Genomic DNA, 16,125 nt, shown 5'->3' with positions numbered 1-16,125 from the left:
CTTCTAGCTTCTTCACCACATACGACAGAGTGGGATGGGCCTACAGGAAGCTCTGTTTGTAGGTCAAAATATTCTCTATGCCTTGGACTGAAGTTAAGTTATATCTTGGAGTCAGGAGCCTGAAGGGTGGTAGTGATGTTCCAGCTTCCTTTAAATGGACAGTAGCACCAACACTGTTTAAACTATTCCTTCAAGCAAGAAAACATGCTGGACTCAGCCAAGTTATTCTGTGTAACTGCAGTTTAGTAGCTTTTATGAGGAGATCTTGGAAGGGGATCAAGACATGACAGTTTTCTACATTTTCTACAGTATTCTACGGAAAAATTTTGTCACCAACCTTAAGGTGACAAACATAGCAACAAGGTGCTCAGAGCTTGTCTGTAGTAAAATATGACTTTACTATTGAAGTTGAAAAATATATTTTGGAAAGGCTAGAATTGAAGAAGTGATCATTCTATTTTTTGTTCTGAATAATTCTCCTACACGCTTAAACCCCTACACAGTCTATATCATGAAAGAAAGCTCATATTTTTGATTGTTATAACAGTAGCCACACCTGAAACAGAAAAGAGACATTTTACCATCAATGAATTTTCTCCAAAACTAAAGTAATAATCAAAGATTTATTTTATTTTATTTTATTTTATTTTAATTTATCAAGTTCTGTATACAGTAAAAGGCAGCAAAAGGCGTATCACCCTACCTAGACTTTGGATAATGTTCTGTAGTCTCCAGAATGTAGGGTAGCATAGCAGAGATCATTGGCCAAATAGCATGAATGGCTAATTTTAAAGTTCTCTTTTCTTTGAGTTTTAATATGTCTGTCTTGCATCTCAATTTTGTTCAGGAATAAGACCCTTTCAGATGCTTGCTTATGGACTTGCTATGTTATCAGAAAGAGGAAAAAGTACACAGAAAATTACAAGATGTTATAGAAAGCTATAATAAGATAAAGTTAAGCTCGTGTGTTATGCTTTGAATAAGAGGTACAAGAGAATTTGCCCTATACATTCAATAGCACTAGATACCGCACAGGACTGCTAATGTTCCCATTTTGACCTCATAGATATATTCAGGCAGCAAATTATCTGCTATTAACACACCCACTTTCTGTCCCCCGCTTCCCAAACAAATTTGGCTTAGTGTGAATGTAGGATGGGGTAATTTGACTTTTGCAATCACAGCAGACAGCTGTGAGTGATACATGACATGAAAATGAATTATCCCCACCCTTACTCATTGAGAACAGATAGCACTATGCAGTTATTATGCTGTGTTGTAGTCTGTGCTTGACAGGTACGGAGTACAGGAAGATAAAATAAGCCTTTATTCCTAGTTTTATTAATTATTCCTATACATAGAGAAAAAGAACTTTATACAAACATCGTCTTCCTTAATTTCCTTTCTGTCTCTCCCCTCTCTCCGTTCTTCCTCACTATGAGATAACCACTGTGCTCCCAGTCACTCAGGCTTAATAGCAGAGCATTAAATTAGACCCCCCTTTTCCCTTTCCACCCACTGCTAGATTGTTGTTAAATTTCTTGTTATTCCTCGGTAAGATGAACAAGCTATATAATTTCCTTTCTATATCAGCTGTTACAGTTCTGATAATTTATCAAAACTGTCTTATCATCTCTCCTCTCACCTAATTCAGCTTTCTTCTTTTCCTCTTAGGCTTTACACTGCAAGCCTTCTGTCCAACTTATCAGAGCTTTTTCTCAGCCCAGCCTCATTGTCCCCCTTCCTATTTTGAGCTCACATTTCACAGATTTGGAAACTCTCCGTGCCTTCTTTGTGAGCAAAAACTTTCCCGTAACAACTTGTCACTTCTATGTATTCTACCCCAAGCTGCCAACAGTTGCTTGGAGTTCAGTTCCTTCTGCTCCCTGGCCTCTCCATCTTCTCTCTCTCTCTCTTTTTCTCATTGGAAGCATCTACAACTTTGCAGTTCAGCACATTCTCAGTTTCCTTTCTTTCCTCTTCTCTGAGCCCTTCAAGCCTTGGCTCGCTTATGCCAGAAATATTTTAATTATTTTCTAATGCATTTTACTTATTCTGAATGCAGTTTGAACTGTGTCTCAGAGGTACAGATTTGAGCAGAGTTTCTGAGATTTGCCCTTCATCATGAACTCAAAATATGAATAAGGGTAAGCAAGAGTGGTTTTGGGGACTTATGTGTCAGCATCTGAGTCACTGAGCCACGCTCGGGAGCTCTAGTTTGAATAAATCATTTGAATTACAGCATAATGAGAGCATAGAGGCATTTTATTTCTTTTTCAGATGCTTTTGACAACTAGTTTTGAAAAAAAATCAACAGCTTGCATAATGTAGGAAATATGATAAATGGGTCCCTATAAACACATGCATTTCAAATCTGGGTGCCTACAGTAAGGCTCCTAAAATCTCATGTAGACAGTTACATAAACAATCTACTCTGAAGCATTGAGTAGTTGCATCTCACAGTGACTGCAGTGGCTGACCTGCCTGGTTTCACTTCGAGTGCACCCCAATGAGTTTCTGTGACCTACCAGCCAGCAGAAAGACCAGCCTTCCTGACCGGTCCATGCTGCCACCTACATCTGCTCCTGAGCAGTCCCTGGAAAGTATCTGACTTCCAACCAAGCCTGTTTGTCATATCCTACACTGAAAGAGGCTTTTGCATTAGCAAGTGCATGTGAGTGCCTGTGTTTTTGTTTTATGTATTGCTCTCTTGTGTGTGCTCCTATTTATGTCTCTAGAGATTCAGCCACATAGTAAGTGCTGTGGTCCTCTGCATAATGTGACCAGTTCTGTACAGGTCAACAGAGGGTGAGGGAGGGCAAAGGCTTTGTCTCCTCTTCATTTCTTCTGTTTTGTTTCCTGGCCACAAAGATGTTGCTTTTAGCTTATTTTCCCACCTCCCAAGCTCTCTCTTTCCCTCACGTGTATCTGCGAAGGGGAAGATCCTTCCACATGTGTCCAACCACACACCCCAGAGAGGGGACTGCAGTATCTGCTGAGGACACGCCATGGGCAGTGCAGGAGGAAGGCACCAGTCACACTGAAGTAATTTTTTTGCTTTCTCACAAGGCAAACAAATGACAGATCTAGCTGTGCCTGACACTTCCTGAGCACCAGAGACTCTCTCTCCCTCTAGGGAACCTCAGGTTAATGAGATGGAAAATGCAGTGAGCAGATTCTGCCCCATCAGAAACCACCAAACTTGCACAAACTGCCCCGTACCTCTGAACTGTGCCTTATTTCTGAAGCTAAAAGACTATTAATATCAAATTCTTAGTTCAGTCCTGATTTGATTTTTAATGTCTTCCTCTGCCCTTCATACTAATATTTTAAAAAGGAAAAGTAAAGGAGGCTGCCTTACAGATACTGAAGTCTCTACAGTAATTTTCAGGCAGAAAATCAAATTGCCTGTGGGCTGTAGATTTTCATAGTGTGCATGCATAGCAGAGGTCACCTTTAACATTAAGGGCATGAATCTCGTTTTCCCTCCATCATTTGAGCTTTGGTGTAACGTCATTAATAACTTCAGCAGATTCACACTGACTGATCTGTGGGGTTACTAAGACCATTAGTTTGGCCCAGACCTTGTATTTAAAGTGTAACTAATGGCAACGAAAACTCTTAACTGTGCTTTAGAGAGAAAATATAATAATGAAAAGCTGCTGACAGCTTCATAGGAACCATATCAGACTGCTTACTTAATTTTATACAAAAATCTGTATTACTAGATCCCACCTTTTTTTTTTTTGCAAAGCAAATTAACCCATTACCCCCATTTTGCAGACATAAGTGAGGTTCTGAGAGATAAAAGAACTGCCAAAAATCATTCAAAGGGCAAAATTACAGGTTTTTTTATCCCCTTATAGCCCATTACACTCAAAATGTGACAAGCTGGATCCTGTAAAGGAGAGAAGGTAGGACCACAGTAGTACAAGACATCAAGAGAGGGAACAGAATGAAGTCTGGCTTTTGAGCTTGTTTTGAATTTTGTTACTGGAAAGACAACAAGGCTTAGCAGGCTTGCTCTGAGAGAAATCTATTTACCTTTCTAGCTACATGGCTACTTACAGAGTTCCTAAAATCCAAAAATATTTGTACTTTTGGGTGAAGAAACTATCATAGAGTGAGGCTGTAACATGAAACAGCCAGAACCTGAAAATTTCCGGACAAATATGAAGATAAGGGTGCCAAATGTAGCAACTGCTGGAGTCATAAACTCAAACTGTGTCCTGTTTTAGCTGTTGTGATTACACCAAGAAGCAGTAGGCTTTGACACCGAGTCTCTGTGTTTTGCTGAATGGCTGTGAGCTGCACTGTGACACCCCGTGTACAGTCATACAGCCTTGGAGTTTGCTGGAGCGCTCTGAGTCGAATCTACTGCTGCTGGTAGAGGCTTTCTGTTAACATATTTGCTTGTAAGTAAAAACAGCTATACCAAAAATATTGCAGCAATGAGTCATTCCCAAATTATGACCCATTTTCTGTGATTAACACTTCTAGGATCTTGTCCTGGTTTTGGCTGGGGTAGAGTTAATTTTCTTCCTAGTAGCTGGTATAGTGCTGTGTTTTGAGTTTAGTAGGAAAATAATGTTGATAACACACTGATGTTTTCAGTTGTTGCTGAGTAGTGTTTATACTAAGTCAAGGATTTTTCAGCTTCTCATGCCCAGCCAGCAAGAAGGCTGGAGGGGCACAAGAAGCTGGGAGGGGACACAGCCAGGACAGCTGACCCACACTGACCAAAGGGATATTCCATACCATATGATGTGATGCCCAGTATATAAATTGGGGGGAGCTGGCTGGGAGGGGCGGATCACTGCTCGGGAACTGACTGGGCATCGGTCGGTGAGCAGTGAGCAATTCCATTGTGCATCACTTGTTTTGTATATTCTAATTCTTTTAGTAGTATTGTTGTCTTATTATTATTATTAATATTATCATTATTTTCCTTCCTTTCTGTCCTATTAAACTGTCTTTATCTCAGCCCATGAGGATTTTTTTTTTTCCGATTCTCTCCCCCATCCCACTGGGTGGGAGGAGTGAGTGAGTGGCTGTGTGGTGCTTAGTTGCCGGCTGGGGTTAAACCACGACAGGTCTAAACAAGCCAGCTGTGATATGCAGTGCTTTAGTTCAGTGTGCTCTATAACAAATGAGGTTTTTTTCAAAAGTGAGTAGAGGTCCAATACTAAAAGCTAGTATCTCCTGTTTAATTCAAATATATCTGTACTGACCTTACCCCAATACTCACTGTGCTTAAGTGACTGTGCCTGCACTTTTCCTCCCCCTCAAAACCTCCCACCTAAGGCAGTCAGATTCTGCTTCAGGAATGGTAGTGCCTGAATTAAATTTATTTCAGATTCCTCTTTCCACAGCTACTTGCTTCCACAGATTAGAGAAACCATTTCTCAGCAACCTTCCAGAGTGTCACATCTTTAATACATCAGATATCTCAATTTGGCTGTAACCTTTATGGAGTACAGCCAGCACCTGTATGGCTAGATCCTGTACATCATTTCTCTGCCTGCAGTTCTTGAGATTTGTGGATTTGTTGGCTTCTAAAAAGATTTCCTGCACTAGTCAGATGTTTGCTTTTCTTGGCTCTTTTCATGGATGCCTTTCAAAGCAGTACAGTGACTTGCAAGGATCTATAGACCGAGGTTAAAACCACAGAGCTAATTATCTGGGTGTAGAACTAGGGTACCTGGATGCCTGCAGTACAGAGAGCAAAGTATGCAAATCTGTGACAGTTTGGTTAATGGATAAATCATCATTCTCTTAGCGAAGGCAATAAAAATGAATATCTAACTGATATTTATAATAGTTGTGATACAACAATGCATCCATGTGGAGTAAACTTTGGGTGTGTCTAAAGCACTGGCCTATGATACATGATCGTGTTTCTGTTTGTGTTAGTTGCTGTGACTGGCACAACCTATTACTAACAGTTACCCATCCTCCTCTTTAGTATTGTGGTAAATCTGATTTTGAGCAATGAAAGTTCCTGAATTTCATCCTTTGCACCCAATAAATCATATTGCACAATATGTTTATACAACGGTGCAGAAATCTACTTTTATAAACATTAAATTTTATCCAGTTCGTACTGAATTTTCCAACAGCAGTGTTTCTAGTACAGACAGGCAAAACCTTCTACACGGATTTGCTTTTTTGGCAGTTCACCTTTAGATCAAAGTCTGCACATTATGTCTTGGTCCATTTTTAGCGCTGGATTTTTTTCTGGGGAGAAATTGCTTATTAATGCATTAAAATTCAGGAAAAATATGCAAAAAGTATATGAGAACAATTAAGAGCATAGCTGTGATCAGTTAAGTATTAATTGGTGCTGGTTTTGAGCTACAGTGTAGACAGATTTTTCAGAAGCTGTTTTCACACTTAACTGTTTAAGCAAATAGCATATGCTACTTCGTAATTCTGAATTTGTATCTAACTGAATTATCTGAATACAGCCAAGTTACAATCGTATAGCTTCTACTCTAAGGTTTACAGTGATTCAGATCATCACTTCTGAGAGTCATAATTTTCTGCAAAAACAAAGTATGTTCTTTATGTTCTTTTGATTGTTCAGACTGTATTTGAGTTTCCTGAACATGTGCTATGTATTAAATATTTTTCAAGAGTAATGTTTTCTCTGCATTAAAGGTTATTTAAAAAAAAAACCCCAAAACCAAAAAACAAACCACCAGAAAATATTGAAAGAAACAAAAAATACACAGAGCTTTTATTTTCTCATACAGATTTTAGCCTTCACCATGTTTCACTTCCTACTTTTTTTTTTCCCAGTCAAAGTAATACCAGAATGAGGTTAGAGTTAACTAGAACTTAATTTACTGTTTCAGGTGAATGTGTGTATCTATTAATCCTGTCAAAACACATTTTGTTTTACATACTTTTAATGACAGACCTTAAAGATTTCTGCAAGGCACACATTTCATCAGCATTCATCCTAAGAAGAACATTAGGTTAAACAGAGGTAGGTGAGAATTTCCATTTTAATTTCCTGTGATTTATGCATCTGTTTTTGTTCAAAAGCAGAAATTTTAGTATTTCCCAGAAAACGAAATTACTAAAAGAACACTTTGTCAGTCAGCAATGTTTGTTATTAAAAAGGTAAAACTCTTTTATTGAACTTTTAATCTGAAATGCATTTTGAAAGTCTCCATTTCACAGAATGTTTGGGAAATATTTCAAAATGGCAACATGCAGTTTTACACCCTAAAAAAAAGCTTTTGCAGTGAGAACATGATGTCTTAGTGAGTGCTTCCCTGTTATTTCAATGATAATGTTCTGCTAAGAGCTTCCTGACCAGATCGATTTATTGGAAGGGGAACCTCCTCAGGCCCTCCCCACCCATGGGGATGGGTCTTCTGAAAGTAGTTCAGGTTAAGTAAAGTCTGTGCAGGTATGAAAACTGCATAAAGAATTCAGTTTCTTACTTAGCATCTTCATTCCGACTCTGTTACCCTACTGCCTGTCTGAATCTGCCAAGAATGTTGATTTACACCTATGATGATATCAAAAGACCATCTAGGCAGTTACCCTGCTGGGACTGCCAGGGTACCCTCGCTCTGTGCTCTTCGCAGCTTTCCTTACTGGGTAACCTAACTTTTCTACTTTCTCTTTACAAATGGTGTTAGCAATTTCGACAGGATATTGATTCTTTCTGGTTGATCTTGAAGATAAACAGTACTATTAAGCCTATACTACTGTTTGAAATGTGTTTTGCTTTTGCCAATATTGTTAGCAGTCTATATACTATTCTACAGGTATAATGGCGTACATTTCCTAGGTTCAGTGCTCTCTTTATTGAAGAGTAGTTTCAAATATATGATGATGACTGAATAAAATATATCATTTTTGCCCATTTCACTTACCTGAAATATTTGTCTATGTCGCTCTTTCTTTGTAAATCCTGGCAAAAATAGTCCAAAGAAACTGTGTCAACTGTGCAAAAAAGATTTGGAATAGTCCCAGCACGAACTCTCTAGTCTTTCAATTGCAAAAGTTCATCTGATAAATTCAGACTTTCTTTACAGCCTAAGCAAGGCTACATAGAAAGTCAAAGAAAACAAGGGTAAATTCACCACGTATTAGATAAATATTTTGTTTTACCTAATGTTCTTTTCTTCTGTCTACAGAAAGAGAAGTTTCTTGTTCTTTTTGTCAATTTATTTTCCTGTGTCATTGCATTGCATTAAGGAATTAGACTGCAGCTAGAATTTGACATTATAAGGAATTAGACAGCTTAGAATTTGATCTAGTGCCTACTATACTTTTGCACTGATTACTGTAAATGTCTCTGAAATAAATGGTGACCATGAGGATAGAAGCAGGTTAAAAAAACCTGTGAGGTGAATGTTCAAGTAAAATCCACCCCCAGTTCCTTTCAGCTGAGAGCATAATCTAACAGGGCTTTTCATCCTGACGTACTATACTGTTTCTAATCCAGTATTGGTTGGTTTTCAAACTCTCCCTTGGGAGGCTGTGCTTGATTGCAGGGCTGGTTTTAAATCCACAGCAACACCCTCTCTTACACAGTGGGAGTAAGGCAACTGATGTCTGTCCCATAAAAGGCACGCCAGCACATGCTCCAAAACAGGTCCCAAGTTAGCTGCAGAACATCTCTTGGGTTACTTCTCCCATGTTTGTATCAGCCTGCTTCTGGTCTTGAGCCATACTGCCATGTGGTGGTCTAAATATAAGTCTCTGGATAAAAAAGGATGTTTTAATCTTCACTGCTGTCAATCCACACTAAATTACAGGAAGAAAAGGGAGTTCATCTTAGAATAATGAAACCAGACTTGGTTCAGACATAATTTAGAGATTAACAGCGGCTGAACCTGAGGCTATCATCTTCTCTCTTTTGCTTGCTAATCATCAGGAAGTGCCCTCACTTGATCATTATTGCTCAGTTAAATCAAAAATATGCTAAAGGCATAAAACGATAGCATTCAACCACTATCTCATAAAGTTTTGGCTAAAGAATTACTTATGCCCAGGATCTTTTTTTCTGTAACACCTTGTGTGAACTATGGAGAACAGTAACATATGCTGTATATTTGCCATACTCTATTTTTTGTTTTCGTTTCAAAAATTTACAGTTTCTTTAAGTTCTATAAAATGTCATGTAACATAAACATACAGAGTGTAGACTTCACAGAACACTTTTCATTAAACATCTGCCTTTCCTAAACTGTCCCCATTATTGAAAGTAAACATATTCTACCTTTATTGAAAGACGTTCTTTAGACAAGTGAAGCGCTGCTCTTTGCAAGAACTTTTATAAAATAGATTGCACTTTTTTTGTTCACTGTCTGCCTGCCTGTTTACATACTCTTTCCATTGCACCAAATAGCCAAGATAAGCTGGTCATTTCCTTCTCAAAGACAATGTGAACCTTAAAATAAAATCTAGTATTGGAAAACTTTGAGTATTTAAATGAACTCGTTTCCTGAATTCCTTTGAAATTTATTGGATGGATTGGTTTTCAGCTTTTTAGGGGAAAAAGTAAGAGGTTTAGTATAGCTTTCAGAGAGTCAAATATATCATTAAACGGGGAAAATTCTTCCTAACAGATTATAACTCTAAGAAGTTAAGTGGGATCACTTAAGTTGATAAACAACTAGCAAAGACTATGATCAATCTTTATAATTCTCCTTTTCCCTGGAAAAATAATATTTCAGAGGGCATGGTTAAAGTTGACGACAAAACAAAACAATGTGAAAGAAAAGCACATCAGTTGCATAAGGGACTCAGAAACAAGCCACGTTTTTGTTTACTGCCTGACTGCTGTCAGCGATCTCCCCATAAGTTATCAAGCGAGAAACTAATATGCGACAAAAGAGAAAGGTCACTCACCACAATAAGTCAGCAAATGTTTAGAAAGGTCACACATTACGATGACAATTGTGAACACCATACTTATTCCATGGATGAGCAGTGAGGCAGTGAAGTTTCATTAAAACCAGAGTGATGTTATTAAACTTTTATAATTTGACTGCGATACGTGCAGCAGCATTTTTCATAAGCTCAAGCTTGTGCACGGTGCAATGAGGGAACCAATAAGTAATGAATTACAATAATCAATATGTGAAATGACAAAAGCATTAATCAACATTGCAGCAGTGTCCTGACCTAGGAAGAAATTAGTTTTATATAGATCACATAAATACTAGATAAATTACATACTGGGCCAAATGAATGGCTCATGTAACTCAATTGCTGATATATGCAGCTGGTGACACATTTGGATCTAGTGATGAATTTGGATGATTACATTTTGACATGATATCATACTGAGTCAGGCAATTAGCATAACAACATTTTCACAAGGACTTATTTTGATGTAAAATTTATGTAGATTCAGATGCACTCATGTGTTTTTCTTGTTTGCATGGGACATTATATTGCTCTATAAGAAAAAGTCACTGAATTTTGCTGGCACGGGTACCCACAGATGGGTAAGCTTAGGTGTGCGTATTCTGTTACTGGAAACAGGAAAATCATGCTTTTTTTTTTTTTTTATTGAAAGGGACATCCCTTAATACAGAGCCCTGGATAAAAAGTGATCAGAAGTGATTAAATAAACCAGGCATGGAACCATTCGCAAGTGTTCAAAGACTTTGTAGCACAGCAAGAGAAAATTAATGTTAAAATTTGTGTGTTGCAATTATCCTTTCAGAAACCCTTTTTGTTTGATCTTTTTGATAAAGGTGATGTGAAGGTAGCAGAGAGGGCATTTCTTGCCTCACTATCTATAGTCTCATTCCAAGCACCTAGAAATATGTACGTGTTTATTGCAATTCTTTATATGCAATATATGAAAAGTAAGGGACATGTTGGAAAACATTGTTACAGAAATGTTTTAAGGATGGGTTTAAATGAAAGCAGCCTCTAGCATATCTCTTCATTAAAGATAGTATAGAATAGCACCAGTGATAACTATACATATATAGCCATTCTAATTTTCTCAGCTCACCATTGGGATGGATGATAAGACTGTTTCAAGTGTAAACATTCTCCTTCAAGAGATACAAACGAGTCCACTTGCTATCCTCCAGTGTTAAGATAAATGACTCGGTACATACACTGTTAGTGTGAACTTCTTACAGAAATGAAAGGAGAGGGTGAAAATGAATAGCAGCATGGCTGCATTCCCTAGGTGCATCTCTCTCAGGAAATAAAAGCATCTTTGGAAGGGAAGCAAGAGTACAAACATAAACAATTGGCAAGAGAAGATTTTTTGGCTAATAAGCAGAAATAGCTGTTAAAATTGAGAGAGACTTACCTAGAATATAGCTATTTTAACTAGCCAGAAGAAAAGCTCTGCATGAAGATCAAGGGAATTTTCCAGGAACTTAAGAAGTGTTTAGAAAGAAAAGGTAAAAGAGTGAATTTGAAGTATAATACGCCTTTATTAAATCCTCAACATTTCTGTATTCTGTATATAAAAAAGCATATGAAAAATAAATGAAAATGACAGGTTGTAGGCACTATGCTGGCTGACATAATAGTGATATGTATTGATCCTGCCAATGTCTCAGAGTTGTTCACTTGCAATGATTGCTTTTTTGACTCTTCACTCAATTCTTGTTAACAAAAAAATTCAGAGCGAGATCCATTAGTCTCCTCAATTGCTAGTGACTGTCAATGAAGAGTTTGTTTTTACTTGGGCTAACTCTAACTTTGGTAGATGAGAAGAATACCCATGAGGTCACTGAATAATTCAGGAGTGACTCAAAGCCTGACCAACAGCATTAAACTGAATTTATTCAACAATTTAGGCAGAGCCGTAATAACAAAAGTTGATTTAATATTCAGGTGAGGGATTGAAAGGACAATGCGTTCCCAAGAAATCTGCGTGCCAGAGGTAGATTGAGCAGAGTCCTTTATTTTGTTTCTGACCAGAAAACGTGTGGTTCTCACTTGAAAAGGAGGAAACATAAGATGGACACTAACATTAGCCTCAAGGAAAAAACATACAAAGAAACAAAAAAGCATATTATCTTTCAATCACAGTAGCAGAGCTCTGTTTCAAGAGAACTAGGGCATGTTACTTCAGTGTCTGTGAATACTCACCTTTTTGCACACTTATGAACGCTCTGGAAGGACTTTATGTTAGAAGCAGCAGTTAGACTTCTGTGCAAATGGGGATTGCCTTTCTTTTCATAGCTAATATTGAAATAAAATGCCATGTCTGAAAAAAAAAATGTATGGTGATCCAAAAATAGAGGACCTAGGTAGAAAATCCAGTCTGCAGGGAAGAAGAAAAAAATCTTTGAAGTAGAAAACTGATGGGTCAATTGAGTCACACTGAACACTTCCAAATTCATCCATTTTCTGTTTCCACCGTTGTGATTGTTACGAACGCTGAAGTGTTAAAAAAAAGAAACAGTAACAACTGACAACAGATTGGGACTCATTTTGGATAAGCTGTGCAGGCATATATAATAAAGGACAATATTAGTCCCAAACCACCAACAATTAAAGCTGCATCACTCAGTTTCTCTAGAATTTTATGCATGATTATTAAAGAGTCATTGATCGAAAATCTGTCTTTATTCCATTATAATTGAGTTACTTTGCCCGGTTTCTCTAAGTCACTGGAAAATACATCAGGAGTTATAATGTTGAGTGAAATGCTCTTTTGCAGTATCGGAAAACGTATTGTAGGCAAAATTCTATGTTACCAAAAAAGATTGTACTTTGGGGAAATTTTAAATACATGCTCCTTGCTTTTTGCCTGAGTGAGTATACTTTGTATGCTGGGCATTAACACGAAGCCTGTCATTATAAATAATACTTCCAGGCAACAGGGAAAATGAATTTTGGCCCATCTTTATTGTTAGTTATTCCATAGTTGCTTGTTGTATTTCATCAGAAAATATTATGTGCCTATCATTTCTAGAAAAATATAGTTGTTCTATTATCTCAGCCTAAAAGCTAAAAGCAGTAAAATATAACATGCTTTGACATTGCGATTTATTGTACAAAAGTGCAAACAGGGGAAAATGGATATGAAACGAACTTAGCAAAATTAATGTGTGCTTTGGTAGCTCTTGGTTTATGAGAAGGTTACACTAAGCAGTTTGCTGGTCTGGAAAAATTTCCTTATTTTTCAACCCTCTAAAACTTTTCCAAATAGTTCATACGTTCGGTCTATCACCAATATGTATGTCAAAAAAGTTCACTGTACTACTGAGAAGTGGAAATAGTTTTTTTGACAAGTTCATGCATGAATTACTGAAAGATCGACATTGTCACATAAATAACTGCTTCAGAAAGTAAACTGAAGCCTGAGAGGTTTTAGCTTTTGTGTTCCAGGATTTCACATTCACTAATCCTTAAATGACAGTGAAAATTTGCATTTTATGCTTATGAAGAGAACTTTAGAAAAAGTAGAAAATGGCAAAATTGCTTAAAGTCCAAAATAAAAGTATTCTTTTTGGATCGGGCTGTATATCTCAGTTGTGGGGGACTTATTTTTCTTTTGAACTGACAGTAACCCCATAATTCTGTTTTAGAATAAACTTCTTGGTGCAATAAGAAGAGCTATGCTATTTAGTTAGATTTATACAACAGGTTCAAAATCTTTGTATTTTCTTCACTCTAAGAGCTGATTGAAGACCATCACAATGTGACCTTCCAGGCTTGTGATCTTACATGAGGAGTAGTACAAATCCCCCTCTCCCATTGACTTGGGTAAGATGTGAATACAAGAATATTTCTGAGGACGTACACCACATCTTGGAAGTTCAGTTCCATTGTTGCATTTAAATTTCTATTATCTGATACTAAGGCTTTGTTCTTTCTTTGCAACAGCATTGTTTTTGTGTGGGGGTTGTCTGTGGTTTTTATTGTTTGTTTGTTATATCAGTCCTCAGCCTTCAAGCACTTTATAGGAGGAAGCATGACAGCTTTTATTACTAGAAGACAGGAATCAGCATTATGGTGCAGCCAGTGAATAGTATTGCTTTAGACTTAAAGAATGCTGATCTCATTTACAAAGTACATTACTTTGCTTCCCATTCTAAGCGGAATACATTAATATTTTTGAAAATGACATTTCATGATTAGCTAAGCACGACACCTACACAGTCTTTTCAAATAAGATTGCCTGTTCTCAAAATTGTTTTACTATGTCAAAGGAAACAATAGTCTTTCTTGCAAGTCTGTTTAAAATTGAAAAACAATTATTTAAATTCACTTTGACTCACAGGCCTGACTATTCAGTAAAGAAATAAGCTTATTTCTATATTTTCTTTTCTAATATTCTGTATTATATCTTATTTTCCACAGACTTTCAACACTCTGTGGATTTGGGAAGTAAAGCATTAATGTTTCTAGCAAAAAATGATTTAAGAACATTGAAAAGCTAATTGACCAGAGATTCATGGGAAATATTTTGCCTTTTATATTAAATATGAGTAGAATTTCAATGAATTAATACAGGCTGAAAAGAGATACCTTTTCAAGGTTTCATCTGTGATCTTGTAACCTTTAAAACAAAAATAAATGAAGAGAGGGATATTTCCAGTGCAGGTCAGCATTTACAGTATCTAAAGAGAGTAGTCTCTAAAGTAGTACATTGAAAATGAAAGGAGCATGCCCTGTGATGTGGTGAGATAAAAGTTCAACAGTGTTCAAAGTGTTGCTCATTGATCGGCCCGAGCCATCACCTGAAGTAAATCAGCGTATCTCCACCAGGTTCAGTGAACTGGGTCACTGTAGTGGGCTGTTTCCCTCAGCTCTAGTACCTATTCAGCTATACGTATTTGATCATTTGGACTGTAAGTGTCAGTCTGTCAGCATACCAGTAGCTGTGATGCCAATTAGAGGGTCTCATTTCAGACACCTGGCTCCCTGCTTTTGATGGTGACAGCACCTACCACGTGTGCCCAACATGAGAATATTCTGGATAATGTTAGTTAACTCCCTAGTAGGCTGAACTAACCTCTTTTGCAATTGCATGCACTAGTTTGCATCACCATGTCAGAATTACATATAAGGATCTAAAGGCAAGAAATGTAGAGAGATGCACTTCCCAATGAAGGGCAATGAATCTAGGAACATACGGCTGAAACACACCACCACAGCATAAGTTTCCAGAGATTAATATGTGAAATGGCAATCTTTCTGTAGTTTTGTCCAGCCAACTTTCAAGATTGCTTGCCAGAACACATACTGAGGTCAGTAAATACATCAAATACCTACATTTGTATGTTCACCTATGATTAAGATACCAGTGTAATATTTTTTTGCGTTGTGGAAAATACACAGCAGTAGCTGGACTGAGTTCTGTGTTTGTTTGTAATACCTAATTCTGTCATATGAGACGTTTAAAAAAAGAAGATGAAGAAGAAAAAAAGAAACAGAAAACCCATTAAGCATGCTCCAATGACTGTAGAAAGGATTTCAGAGATAGACTATTCACTCTTCAATGTCAGAAATTCATTTGTTTCTAAGTTTCATCCTTCATAGACCTTTGATCTGATTCCCATTTCCCATCTTGCAACTTCAATATGTATAATGTTGCTTCATTATTTTCTTACATCTTGCCTCATGGCGAGCAGGTGTAACTTGAAAATAGTATATAAAAGCAGTCTCTAATGCTGTTTCCAACCCCTGAAAAGTAATCTATGCCTGAACCACTCATTTGAAAGAAAAAGCATGTCTTAGGTCCTTGAAGTTTGGAACAACTTTCTCTCCTGTTTTGGGATTTTGCGTGTGAAGCTGTTTGGCTCACAGGAAGCTTAAATTTGGTGTACCTACCCTATTTTGATGCAAATGGCTACATACATGTCCTTAGGGCAATTCCCACGCTGGATTAAGGCCAGTACAGTGAAGGAAAAGGAGCTGAGGAAGGAAACTTACTCTGCTTTCATTGTTTGTCACAGGATACAGCTGTACACAACATGTATATCACTTACACTATTTTTACCCTGTCTGTGTAGCTTCTGACTCAGGTTACTCTGGTAGCACTAGCCTTCTGATGCTCTCAGACCAGGGCTGAAGTACTTGTATTGGCCAACATGTTCCCTTCTTTCGCCACCAGTGTGATTCTTCTCCTTAAATTATCTCAAGGCAGAGAATAAAGTAAAATAAAGT

This window comes from Gymnogyps californianus, chromosome 4, assembly GCF_018139145.2.
Source record: "Gymnogyps californianus isolate 813 chromosome 4, ASM1813914v2, whole genome shotgun sequence".
NCBI lineage: Eukaryota > Metazoa > Chordata > Aves > Accipitriformes > Cathartidae > Gymnogyps > Gymnogyps californianus.
The sequence above is the reverse complement of the archived record's forward strand: the minus strand, read 5'-3'. Positions refer to the sequence as shown.